The 12,571-nt window shown below is 41.6% G+C and overlaps 1 protein-coding gene across 2 annotated transcripts in view; it reads left to right on the top strand.

Moving 5' to 3' along the window:
• The window catches only part of SPRED2 (sprouty related EVH1 domain containing 2), a 115,010-nt gene that overhangs the window by 62,310 nt on the left and 40,129 nt on the right, over window positions 1-12,571 (top strand). The gene's annotated exons all lie outside the window — the stretch shown is intronic.

The raw sequence follows: 12,571 nt of genomic DNA, 5'->3' as shown, positions 1-12,571 counted from the left end.
TTTGTGGAGCAGCCTTGTCGATGGGGTAATTTCTGTCATCACTCAGAACATTAAACAGATCAAGGCTTACCGAGCTGGAAAAGTAGGCAGTCTTTGTCTCTCTTCCCCTTTCTTGTAAAGCCCATAATAATGACTTCTGTTCCTTGAGGTACATGTATTCTAAACTGTCCGTAAATGTATTAATTTGGCCTATTTAAATACATTCAGAAATGCAGATAATACGGAAAGCCAGCCTGAAGGGAGTTTGTTTGTTTCTGTTCTGTAGATTAAGAGGTGCACTTTTTTTTTTTAGGATGGCCAGTTTGTTTTTGGAGACAGGACCATCTCCAAATTTCATTAATTTTGCATTCTATAAATGAAAGCCACCTGTTATGCTGTAACATGCTAATTATGGTAGAGGACAATAATGAAGAGGAACAGTATTTGAAATATGTGGGGGTTTTGCTAAGAATTTTCCTGCCCACATCTGTAGTGCTTATTTTTATATGTGTATGTGTATACATGCATATATAGCGCATATTTAATAATAGCATTTGGTGGTATTAAAAAAATACTTCAGTTTCAAAGTAAACCTTCTTTTTATTCCTTCTCATTAACTGTTTTTTTTTTTTTTTAAGTTTTAGGAGAAAAACTACTTTGAAAATGTTAGCCTGAACTAAAACCTGAATTTTGTGACCTTCTAGTAGATGATGTCCCCTTTTGCTGCTTTGCCGGGTGCCATCAGTTCAAGTTTCACTTTGTCAAAAGTCATCAGAAGAATACTGTGATTTCAAAATATGAATTAAAGGCAGCATAGGTTATTTGCTCTGATTTCACTGAAATCTTAGGTTCCATTATACCATTTTTTCCCCTTAAGTGCTACAGAAAATGGTTCCAGGCAGGCATATAAACACATTTCATCGAAAGTTCTTGATGTATGGCGTTTTCAGTGAAAATGTCTTGCTTTCCCTGTGATTTGTGTAGTTGAGACTAACCCAGGTCCTTTCCAAATAATTTTAGGGCAGCGTGACTTTTGTTCAGGGCATCTTGATGACTGATTCGGCAATGACAATCCCCCCTAGGGATGTGGCCGCTGCTCCCAGAGGCCCCTGTGCTGCTAGGCACCATGAGCTGTCTTTAGATTCCTTCTTTGCCTTTTTGAGGGAAAAGGAATCCAGGGTGGCTCAGTCGGTTAAGCGGCCGACTTCGGCTCAGGTCATGATCTCACGGTCCGTGAGTTCGAGCCCCACTTCGGGCTCTGTGCTGACAGCTCAGAGCCCGGAGCCTGTTTCACATTCTGTGTCTCCCTCTCTCTGATCCCCCCCCCCCCCCCCGCCCCGTTCATGCTCTGTCTCTCCCTGTCTCAAAAAATAAATAAAAAAACGTTAAAAAAAAATTTTTTTTTTAAAAGAAAAGGAATCCAGAGCCATGGCCAGTACCAAGGATCTCCTGTCATTCAACTTGGAAGTGATCAGTAGGTATTGAGTGAGATGCTGCCTATGTTCAGAGCTATGTGCTGGGTAGTGTTAAATAAAAAAAATGCCTGTGATCTGGGCCCAGCCCTGTCCTTGATTTCATTCCCTCTTCGGTGGGGATTCATCATTAGTGGCAATAGATTCCTCTTGGGCTTTCTTTTATTCATACATCTACTGGAGCCTATAATCTGGAGCCATTAATTGCTCCATGTAGAAGCAACTTTCAGCTATTCCCTTTTGGTCTTTCAAAATCTTAACTCTTCTTGGATGGGTATCGAGAAAGAGCTGCCCTAATAAATTCATTCGATAGTTTTGGTGGCCTTCTTTTTTGAGCCAAATAGAGTGACAACCTCGGACAAATGACTTATTTATTTACTTATTTTTTTTGCTTTCTTCCTTGAGAGGAATGGCAGTCAGGGAGCGCATTTGAATCCTCAAAGCTTAGAGCGTTCAGGATATTGTATTGGAACAGATTAGAAAACATCAAGGACCGTTTTTCCCTGTCTTTGAGAGTTGGAGACCCCTCCCTGTTTAGCATCTATTAAAATTATATTTAATGACTCAAAACTATAATGACTTCAGTGACCATTTAATAAAAACAGATTTATTTAAAATCACTATAGGTTGGGGCGCCTGGCTGGTTCACTCAGAAGAGCATGGGACTCTTGATCTAGGTGATGTGAGTTCGAGCCCCATGTTGGGTATAGAGAATACTAAAAAATAAAATAAAATAAAATCACTGTAGATTATCTATCAACATTTAAAAATACTTGTATTTCAAGAGACCTGTTGAGTGAGTTTATGATCTTTTCTTGCTGTACAAGTGGATGATTTATGGATGAGTGGCAATAACTATGGCCCCCGGGGGGAGAGCTGAACCTGTCCATTGCCTGGTGTCCATTTCCCACTGATCTTCTGTTAAACTGCCCTCCCCACATCCGGGGTTTATGGTCAGTCTGCCTACGTAGTGGGTGGGATTACTAGCACTTGTAGATAAATCTCGTGTCATTATCTAGAAATAACAACTTTCCTGTTGTATCTCAGAAAAGCCAGAGACACGCAAGGACCAGCCTTCGTAGGACATAAACCCCACTCTTAAGGACACATAAATGGAGTGAATGACCACTCTGTTAGCAAATCAGCATCAACTTTTATTAGTCCTGAGCATTCTTCCAAGTATGTTTGCTGACAGCTCATTTGCATTGACATCTGTGCCCAGGTTGTCTTTCGGGTACTGTGGGGCAGTTACAGAAGCCATGCCCGTTCCCAGCTGGATTCTTAATCACCAGCATTTCTTTGTAATTAATGATCTCCATAGAGAAAGCAGATGCTTGAGACCAGGCTGGCACTTCAGCCTTTCCTGAAAGAGCTTTTGGCTTACGTGACAACAACTCTACCTTCCTTGCTGTGCACTCTGAGAGCAGCACGGGGAGTTAGCTACATTGTCTTCATTTAGAGCTCAGCATGCTCGGAGTCGAAGCAATCCAGCTTTCTCTTTCCAGATTTCAACCCAAGAGATGACTTTCGGCTTTCAGTGTTATTAAGTCATGCAGATGCAAAGATTTTTCAGATTGGAGGTGTCCAAGCTGGGTTTGGCTTTTTTGTGGTTTTCTTTTAAACACATGTTCCTTGTACCCATCCAATGAAAGAGATGGGTTGCCTGCCCTTGCCGTTGCCCCATGAGGCCTGCTGTTTGACTGGGCCTCTTGAATTCCGTGAAACGGAGCGCAGACAGCATGTGTCATAAGGGCTGCTTGGGAAGGGTGAAGAGCAGAATTCGTGGCTGTGGGTGGGCGTGTGTTCTCATCACATCACCAAAGAGCTGCAATGTGCAAAATCTGGCAGGAACTTGTTCCAAAGAAAAATAAAACAGCCCCTTTTTTCTGTTTTGAGAAATATTAAAAAACATCACTAACCCCCATGTTGAAGAAATGGAACCATTAGAGAATCTTTGTGATTGTGATATTGTGTGTGTGTGTGTGTGTGTGTGTGTGTGTGTGTGTGTGTGTGTTTTAGTAATCTTTGAAACAGAGGTTAAGGTTTTGAACAGAGGAAAAGGGACTCACAGTATAAAATATTTTGTGGGGATTCTGTCACTTCTGTTGTAAACATGATACGCATTCTATTCAAATCTAATTGAGCAAGGATGAGGGGAGTTTGTTAGAGCTAACAATTAGGGGAAAGTCTATTACATTTAACTTTCTCCTGTTCTTTGAGGTGATTTTGTAAGAAAAGCCATTTTTATCAGTGAAACCAATTACAAAGGAAAGGTTTGTGTTTTTCATATGTATACAAAAGAAAAAAGCATAGGCCACATTTACATTTATATTTGAGGCGTAAGATTTTCCTTTTATAGTTACCTTGAGAAGGTCTTTAGCGATGTATATAGTTTGCACAATGGACATATGCTGTCTTGATAATTAGGGGAGAATTTTGTGGGTTGTTTGTTTTGTTTTAAAGATTTTTAAGTAATCTCTACACCCAATGGGGGGCTCGAATTTACAACCCCGAGAGCAAGAGTCGCATGCTCCACTAACTGAACCAGCCAGGCGCCCCTGTTTTCTTTTTATTTTTAAGTGTTAATGTCCTTACTTCTTAAGGACATACTTCTTAAGTCCTTACTTCTTAAGGACTACAGAAATGTTCCTCAGCCAAAGCCCCAAATTCCTGCATTTGGGGTCCTTCCTGAGTATACTTATTTCGAGTGTCCCCTTTTTGTTTCTCAAATTAGTTGTCTTTTTTTTTTTTAAATGGCCAAATAAATAAATAAATAATGTTTTTAAAGGCCAAATAAATAAAACTGACCATCTTAGCCATTTTTAGTATACGGTACATTTGTGTTAATTATGCACTTTGTTGCGCAGCCAATCTCCAGAACTTTCTCATCCTGCAAAACTGAAACTACACCCATTAAACGACTCCCCATTCCTCTCTTATCCTAGACCTCAACAGTCCCCATTCTACTTTCTGTTTCTATGAGTTTGACTACTTTAGAAAGTGGAATCAGACAGTATTTATATTTTTGTGACTGGCTTGATTTCCCTTAGTATGATGCCCTCATGGTTCAACCATGTTGTAGCAAATGGCAAGATTTCTTTTTTTTAATCTGAAAAATAATTTATGTCTATATACTACATTTTTTTATCCATTCATCCCTTGATGGACATTTAGGTTATTTCTGCCTCTTGGCTGTTGTGAATAATGCTGCAGTGAACATAGGTGTGAAATTAATTACCTTTTGAGAAAAGAATTGACTTTCAGTGTTAAGAGTTAATCCTGTATATGCAAACACACAAGAAAAAGTGCCATTGTGTCATATCACCTTATGTTTATCCAGCCTCTTCAGTTTACACAAGAGTTTCCATATGCCAAGTTACTCACTGTAGGAAATCGTTGGGTAGGTAGCAATTTTTGGTCTGGGATGGTGTATGCACAGTGCCTTTGGGGATCGTGACTTTCCTAGAGATGAGCTTAGTCCTAGGAGGTGGCTGAAGCACACTGGTGAATGAAACGAGCTGTGGGTAGTTCCTCTTGAATGACATTAAGACAGGGGCCCTTTTATTCTTTCTTCCAATATTAAATGGCAGCCAAGAGTGACAGCATGACTTCAAGGTAGCGTAATTACATTGGCTTGGCTGTACAGACCGTCACCTTGTCAGTAAAGCTTTCTGGGTGGTTGGCCGTGGCCACTTGGTTGCCCTGCCTCAGGCAGTAGTCTTCAGCCACCACTGAATGCATGACCTACCACCTGGTTGGGCTCCGTGGAATATGCATGTTGGTGATGGTCAGGGAAGCCCGGTTCAGCAGCTTAGCCTCCAAAGGTCTCAGTTATCTGTGAAGATTGTGAGTCTTGTAATAAAACAGTTTCTAGTCCTTCCACAAGCTGGTAGACTTTGTCATGTGGGGACAGCTCTAGTGTTCCCTGGAAGTTCTTTTTGAAATGAAACTAGAATATTCTCCCATAAATGAAATAATATTTTAAGAATACTTGGTTAAACTGTGAGCAAGCTTGGCAGCTAGTTGGTGTTGGCATTCTCCTTTTTTGCCCCGTTCTTTTATGGCAGGAGAGTAACTTAATGGAAGCACATGTACTGAGTGGACAGCTGTTTTGTAATAACTCGGAAGGAAATTGCCTTCGTAGGTCAAATCCTGTCTCTGTTGTGGTGAAGAACTAGTCAAGAATCTGCTGCTGCATGATCATCCTGTGAGCCTGAAACTTGCTTTGTCCCCGCCCTTCTGATTGTTCAGCAACAGTCGCTGCCACCGTGGAAGGAAAGAGCAGTTTCCCCAGTAACACCTAATTTGGAATTCCTAAACTATAGTGTTGATACTGATACGCTTGTTACATTTGCATTTAAACCAGTCATTGCGAGCTGGGTTAACTTAAGTGCTTTCCTTTTGGTTTGTGTGCTTGCTTGCCTAAGTGAAAGATTTCTCAATGTTATTAGCAGATGATCATCAGGTTGGCCCTTTTTAGGGCTGGTCAGGGTCCAGTGGTGCCAAATTCCAGGGGTCCCTGATGAAGCCTAAATCAGAAGTTTGGGGGTTCCTCCTTGCTTACCCTTTCTCCCCTAGCCCATACCCAGACAGGAACCCTTTTAGCTCCAGAACTAAATAGAACTGGCCAGTCCCACTGAAGGTCGGGAATGAGGCTTCTTTTTTTCTTTTACTTTTTATTCTTTTAAGTTTATTTATTTCTTTTGAGAGAGAGAGAGATCACAAGCAGGGAGTGTCAGAGAGGAGAGACAGAATCCCAAGCAGACTCTGCACCATCAGCGCAGAGCCGGATACGGGGCTTGAGCTCATGAACCTTGAGATTATGACTTGAGCCGAGATCAGGAGTCCGATGGTTAACTGATTGTGCCACCCATGTGCCCCGGGAATGAAGCTCCTATTTAAGGACACTCTTAGGAGGCAATCAAAACCATTTGGGAATATAACTATGATTCAGGTATTTTAGGAATTGATGAGGCTCTCACGAACTAGATTGGAAATCCTGGTGCTCAACCGGTTTTGGTTTTTCCTATGGGAAAAATACATTCCAGTTTCAAAAAACTGATTTACAAGAAAATTTTTAGATCAGAACTCTTTTGTGACCTCAAAGGAGCCTGGACCAAACATGAAGCTTGAAGTGCACAGAGTTGCTTTATCAAAAGTCTGTAATAAATATCTCTCCCCATTTTTAAGTTAGGCAGTTGATTCATTACCTTTTCCTAACATTTTTTCCCTTTCTCTCAGAAGGTAATGAAGATTTGGTACTGGAACATCTGTCTTGAGTCAGTTGATAAAACATAGAGGATGAACTATTTGGGAGAAAGGGAGTACATCCCTCTTCTTCTCTTTGCCTGCATTTGGTCTATAAATATGTCTTGGGGATTTTCTTCCATGTGGCTAAAGGGAATCTCATGTTTGTGGATGCGTAAACCCAGCTAGATGGCTGCATCGTGCCTACGTTATTCAGAGGTCTTACTAAACTTCTTGAAACAATTTTCATCATTTTCATGTTTTTTAGAAATACTTTGATAGACCCATTTTGCTCCTGGGAACCTTATAGTTGCATAATAATACTTGTACCGAGAGAACGTATCTGTTAGTTTGTTGTGGTTTCAGGTCTTTGTAGTTGGAGGGGTTTTTTTCTCCCCCCAAATCAAAATATATTTTTGGTTGCATTTTACTGCTGCATGATTTCTGATCTGCTTTTGTAGAATATTTGGGTGGCTTAAGTTTGCTTAAGCCCTCTGGCAGAGCTGAAGGACTTTAAGGCCCTTTAAAAAGAAACAACCACAAAAGTTAAAACGGGGGCCGAAGTTGAAAAGGGACCTCAAAGATCATTGGGCCCTTACCCCCTCATTTTACATATGAAGAAACTGAGGCTCACTCTCAGATTTTAGAGTCTGGGGTGTCTCACCCAAAAAGGAGAAGAAGATGTGCAGTAGAGGTCATGTCTGCTGACCTAGGAAACTAGCTAGACTGGCCATCTGAAAATGAAGATTGCCTCTGCTGCTGGGAAGTGTTGCCAAGCCAAGGAGGACTTTCCAGCCCCACTCCCCAACAGTGCCATTTTTTTTACGTGGCTGTGTTATTAGCGATACCTCCTCCATTTCTCCAACAATCAGTTGCCTATACATTAAGCTTGAAGAGACCTATGAGAATAATTTATATCCTCTAGATCACCTAAGTTAGATGTGGGAAATCTTTGCCACAACATAGAACCTCTCTTTAAAAAGTGGGGGAAGGGGCTGTTTACAGAGATGAGATCTTAGTCCTGTATTTGTTCCCAATGCCAGTGACCTTGAACAAGTCCCTTCTCCTGTCTGAATTACAATTTTTCTAAGTGAGGGGTCCAGTAGATGGTTTCTGTGATTATTTTTTTTCTCTAGCTTAAAAAAGTATATGTCTAACTTACTTGTGTGGCTCTTTGCTAATCCTGATTGGAGACCTAAACTCCACCTGTAGGCCCACCTGTACCCTGGGCTCTACCTGGGAAAGGAAGAGATCCAGAATTCTTCAGGGAGAACAGATGCCTTGCGTGTACTTTGTTTCTTTCTTTCTTTGTGTGTTAAGCTCTTCATCTCTGTCGAAGCAGGTGGCAGAATCCTAGAAGAAAGGGAATAAATGAATTGGTAATTCTTGCCGCCTGAAAGGGCATCCTTGTCCAATAGATCTGTCGGGGACAGAAGCAGGGAGGCTCTTAAAATCTAGCCAGCATATTGTTAGCTCCACATGCTGACTTCCTTTCCTCCTTGTGGGCTAAATTATCACCTTCTTTTGTGTGAGAGCAGGTTTTATTAAGGACTGGCTCGTAGAGGATTTTGTAGATTTAGAACTGGTGGTAACAAACATAGTTTGGTAAAGTAATTTCCTGACCTTTTCAGCACGGGGTTTGTTTTAGGGTCGGCGGGGTGGGGAGTGGCAAGTAAAAAGTGGGAAGTGTGAGCTGGACTGCATGAGGAGAGGTAACCTGACTTTAGTACCATTATCAGCAACTTCTGATTTAGTGTTGATCGCCATTTAGAATAGTGTAGCACTATGAATGTTCTCTCTCATCTTTATGGAAGTTTTCAGTTGTTGAGAAAAGTTGAAACAAGTGTACCAACACTCACTATATCCTGTCTGCAACTAGCATGTTACTGCTCTTGCTCTGTCGCACATGTATGTATCTGTCCATCCCTCCATCCAAGACTCCGTGTTATTTTTTTAATGTATTTCCGACTGGTTGCAGATACTACTGCATTTCTCCCTAAACATTTCAGCATGCCGATCATTAAGTCCACTCTTCCTTTCTTTTCTCCAATTCAGTGAGAAAGCAACCAAAGATATTCCGAGAAAGTCGGACTTGGAAGTTCAAGGGCTGCAATTTAAAGACCTGAATTGGAGATTATTAACTTTAAACAACTCCCTTTGCCATTTGTGTTTTGAAGTGCCAGTTTTTCTGTTACGTGTGTACTTTCATGTGGTGAGAGTTCATTTTCTGTAGTAATCGAACATTTCCATTAGCTGGCCTTTGGGGGTTTAAATGTGGATTGTAAATACCACTTTCGGAAGGGTGTGTAAAACAGAGGGAAATTCAAAGAAAATTCTTGCTTTCAGAGTAAAAAGTAGGAGAAGAAGAAAGGATTCTTCAGGGGTGGGTTGTTTTGTTTGTTTTAAGCTGGCAATCCTTTGATCTTGATTAATTATGAACTCCACTGAACTCCGGGCTCAGCAAAGCAGCCGACAATAAAAGTAAAATCATAAACCTAGATTCAGACTTGGGCCTCTCGCCTCCCAGGCCTCCCTCACCCCTGCTTCACACTGGGTGATCACCCAGAAATTCAGCCCTTCAGTATAGAAACTTCCAGTCTGTAAGAAGTAGATTCATTCTATTTTGGGTTGAATAAATTTTCTTTAAGTAATTTACCCACATCCAAGAGTTGTCCTTCTCTGGTGATTTTTGACAAAACCTGCAAAATCTTCAATAGATGTCCAGAACGTTAGGTGAACTGTTGTGTTAAAATCTTACCGTAATTGGCTAAAATGTTTTGTCTGACCCTGAAATTCCCACGTTAACTTAACCACTTAAGAACCTGTGCATGATGTGTGATAGAATTAATGTTAAAATAGAACACACACCTATCCATGTACGTGTTATCTTGTTACTTCGGTAACTGGGTACAGTGGATGAGATTCCTAGGTGCACAGGTTGAGGAGAGGAGGCCGACTGGTGACATGTCCGGTTGGGTTTGGAAGCCTTGTCTGGTATTGATATGCCTGGAAAACAAGAGTCTAAATGTGAGTTATCCCCCTTGTGCTAGTATAATCTTCACTTGTGACAGGGCAGAGAATCATTTGATGCTAAGTTTCAGAGAAGAAATCTTTTCCAAAAAAAAAAAAAAAAAAAAAAAAAAAAGATGGTTTTGATTTTGTTGAATTCCATGGAATTATAGTTTTTTATTTAAAAATTATATTTACTTCTGTTGTTGTTTAATGTCCTAAAACCAGTGTTTTAAAACTCAAATAATTTAAAGTGTATTCCACAGCCTGCTATTAAGGTAATTAATTACCCGCTGTATAGATACTTGACATATAAGGATACAGAGGTCCCAAGTGGTTGACCAGGAAACCCACCCTAGGACTTGAGGACTTGTGCCCAGGAGTCTCCAGTTCCCTAATTTCCCCTAGGGTAGAGAAATTAGGATTTCTGCTATTAGTAGGGATTAGAGCAAATAGTTTTCAAATTTTAAGAAAAATGATTCCTTTCTTCACTGATTATGCATCTGCCCCATAATAAACTACCAAGCCTGTCCTGCCCCATTGCTTCAAGCTTGACCTCATTGGGGCCTTTCTTCTAGTTACGTGCATTCCTCACCCCAAGAGGTACTTGCTCAGGAAAGTTCTGTCGACACAGGGAGGGTTGCCAAAGAGTCATTTAAAAAAATCTGTCTTAGATACAACTTCTAAGATCGCCTTTTCCAGTGCTGAAGTTAAGATTTCCTTCAGCAAGCACTTCATTATCCGGGTTTAAAACTGCTCCGTGTTAGGGTTGGAGGTTATATATTAGCAGAACAGCCCCAACGCCTTATCTTTATTGTGCCCCAGCTGTAAGGCAGCTCATCATCATGGATAGTATATATTTAGCATTCTTGTGGCTTCTGAATTTAAGTGCTGAATTGAAATGTTGGGAGGGAAAGTTTTGTTTTCTTTAAAAAACTACAATTCTATCCCTAAGACATTTGATATGTTAAATAAGTAAAATCAAAAGATTTTTACGGTAGGGAAAAAACAAAAACAAAAACCCTGCGAGTATAAGTAGAATCCAGCCGAATCACTCTTTTCCTGTGGAAGATTTATGCTTGTTCAGACTACAGGCGATAAAAGTCAGAGGTGAAATGAAAAACTTCATTTTGCACACAGTCCAGTGGAGTGAGTTTAATATAACTCTGTAAACCTTGCTGAGCAGGAGACTCACAAAAGTAATGGCTAGCATGCCCACACACTGCTATGGGCACCGCCACCTTCTGTTCACAGGCCATGAAGGCTTGCCCCTAGAATTGAAGCTATCACCCAGGTAGGTGCACGGAAGCTCTGACTCGCCTTGGCCAGCCATAGATTTCTCCGGCGCGTTAGAAGTGTCAGTAGTGCTCCCAGGTCAGTGCTCCCAGGCTGCAAGGACGTCAGAGGATCCCTAATTGCCTCTGGTATTTCCTCAACTATTTCCTCAAAGGCCTCTTTAAGCCTTGGTAAAGCTTATGAGTTTAACTTCCAGTCCTGATCTTTGTTCCTTTTTGTCTTTGCTTCATTTCCTTTTCGTGGCTATTGTGGGTCACAGGACACAGCAGCGAAGAAAGAGGGAGCAGAGTGGTGAATGGCACACTGCCCAGTACCCTCCACTTGAGCCAGCCCTGCAGAACGTCCATTCCCGAGGACATCCACGGGGCAGGTGCCTTGGCCCCATGTGAGAGAGAATGTGCCAGAATGTTCAGTGCACGTGCTGCTCTGGCTCTTATGGCCGGAAAGTGTAAAGCAGTACTTAAGATTAGAAGATGTGTCTATTTACAGTGAATTGTAACTTAAAGGAAGACACTATAGAGGCACATAGCAGGCTAAATCAGCACTCCTTGGTAAACAGCGTATGGGTATTTATTTTGAATCCTAGAATCACTGGCTTATAAACTACGAGTTTGTGGTAGTTTTTCTAAAGGAGTTTTTTTTTTTTTTTTTTTTTTAAATAAAATTCCAATAGAAAAGGGGCGCCTGGGTGGCTCAGTCAGCACCTGGGTGGCTCAGTTGAGCTGCTGACTTCGGCTCAGGTCATGACATCTCATGGTTCATGAGTTTGGACCTGCGTCGGGCTCTGTGCTGACAGCTCAGAGCCTGGAGCCTGCTTTGGATTCTGTGTCTCCCTCTTTCTCTGCCCCGCCCTGACTCGCACTCTGTCTCTGTCTCAAAAAGAAATAAACATTAAAAAAGAATTTTTTAAATACTACCAATGTAGCAATCATTCCTATTTCAAACACCAGTCTTGCTGGCAGTGTCCTTCACAATAGTGGAAAAAGCTACCCTTTGTGTTGTGTGCAGAAGAAAACGGTGTGTGGGTGAGTGGGTCTATTTATATGCTTCAGCGTAGCTAGGTAGCATAAACAACAAAGATGCTGGGTTTATACGTGGCATCTGAGGATGAGAATGGACGTGTCCCATATCTCCCCCTCTGGGTGAGGGTAGGGCTTGGACATGGAGGGCTCTAGTGACCTTGTGTACAGCAGAACTCACTGCCTTATGATGCAAGACTATACCAGGGGTTCCTAAAACATTTTCTCCTATTTTCACTCAAGGGTTCTGAGCCCGCACATAGTAAAGGAGGAAAACCTATTCCCAGCCCCATACCCGGACCCCCCAGCCGCCCACCCTCTCTCTATCCCCCACAGGACCCCTGGGTTTCAGTCTGTTGGTTCCTGGGTGAAGACTATCCCTAATCATTGTTAAGACAAGTACCTACTACCACCATCACCCAAAAGGCTCTCTTTATGAGCAAACGTTTGATGTTCCGAAAATTCCCTCCATGCTTCATAGTGCCTGCTCATCAGCATTTGAGAGGAGAGCTGGTGCCTTTGCCAGAATTGGCTGCTGCCAGATTGAGC

The sequence above is a fragment of the Leopardus geoffroyi genome, chromosome A3 (genome assembly GCF_018350155.1).
Source record: "Leopardus geoffroyi isolate Oge1 chromosome A3, O.geoffroyi_Oge1_pat1.0, whole genome shotgun sequence".
NCBI classification, from domain to species: Eukaryota; Metazoa; Chordata; class Mammalia; order Carnivora; family Felidae; genus Leopardus; species Leopardus geoffroyi.
Note: the sequence above shows the minus strand (reverse complement) of the source record. Positions and strands in the feature narration are given on the sequence as shown.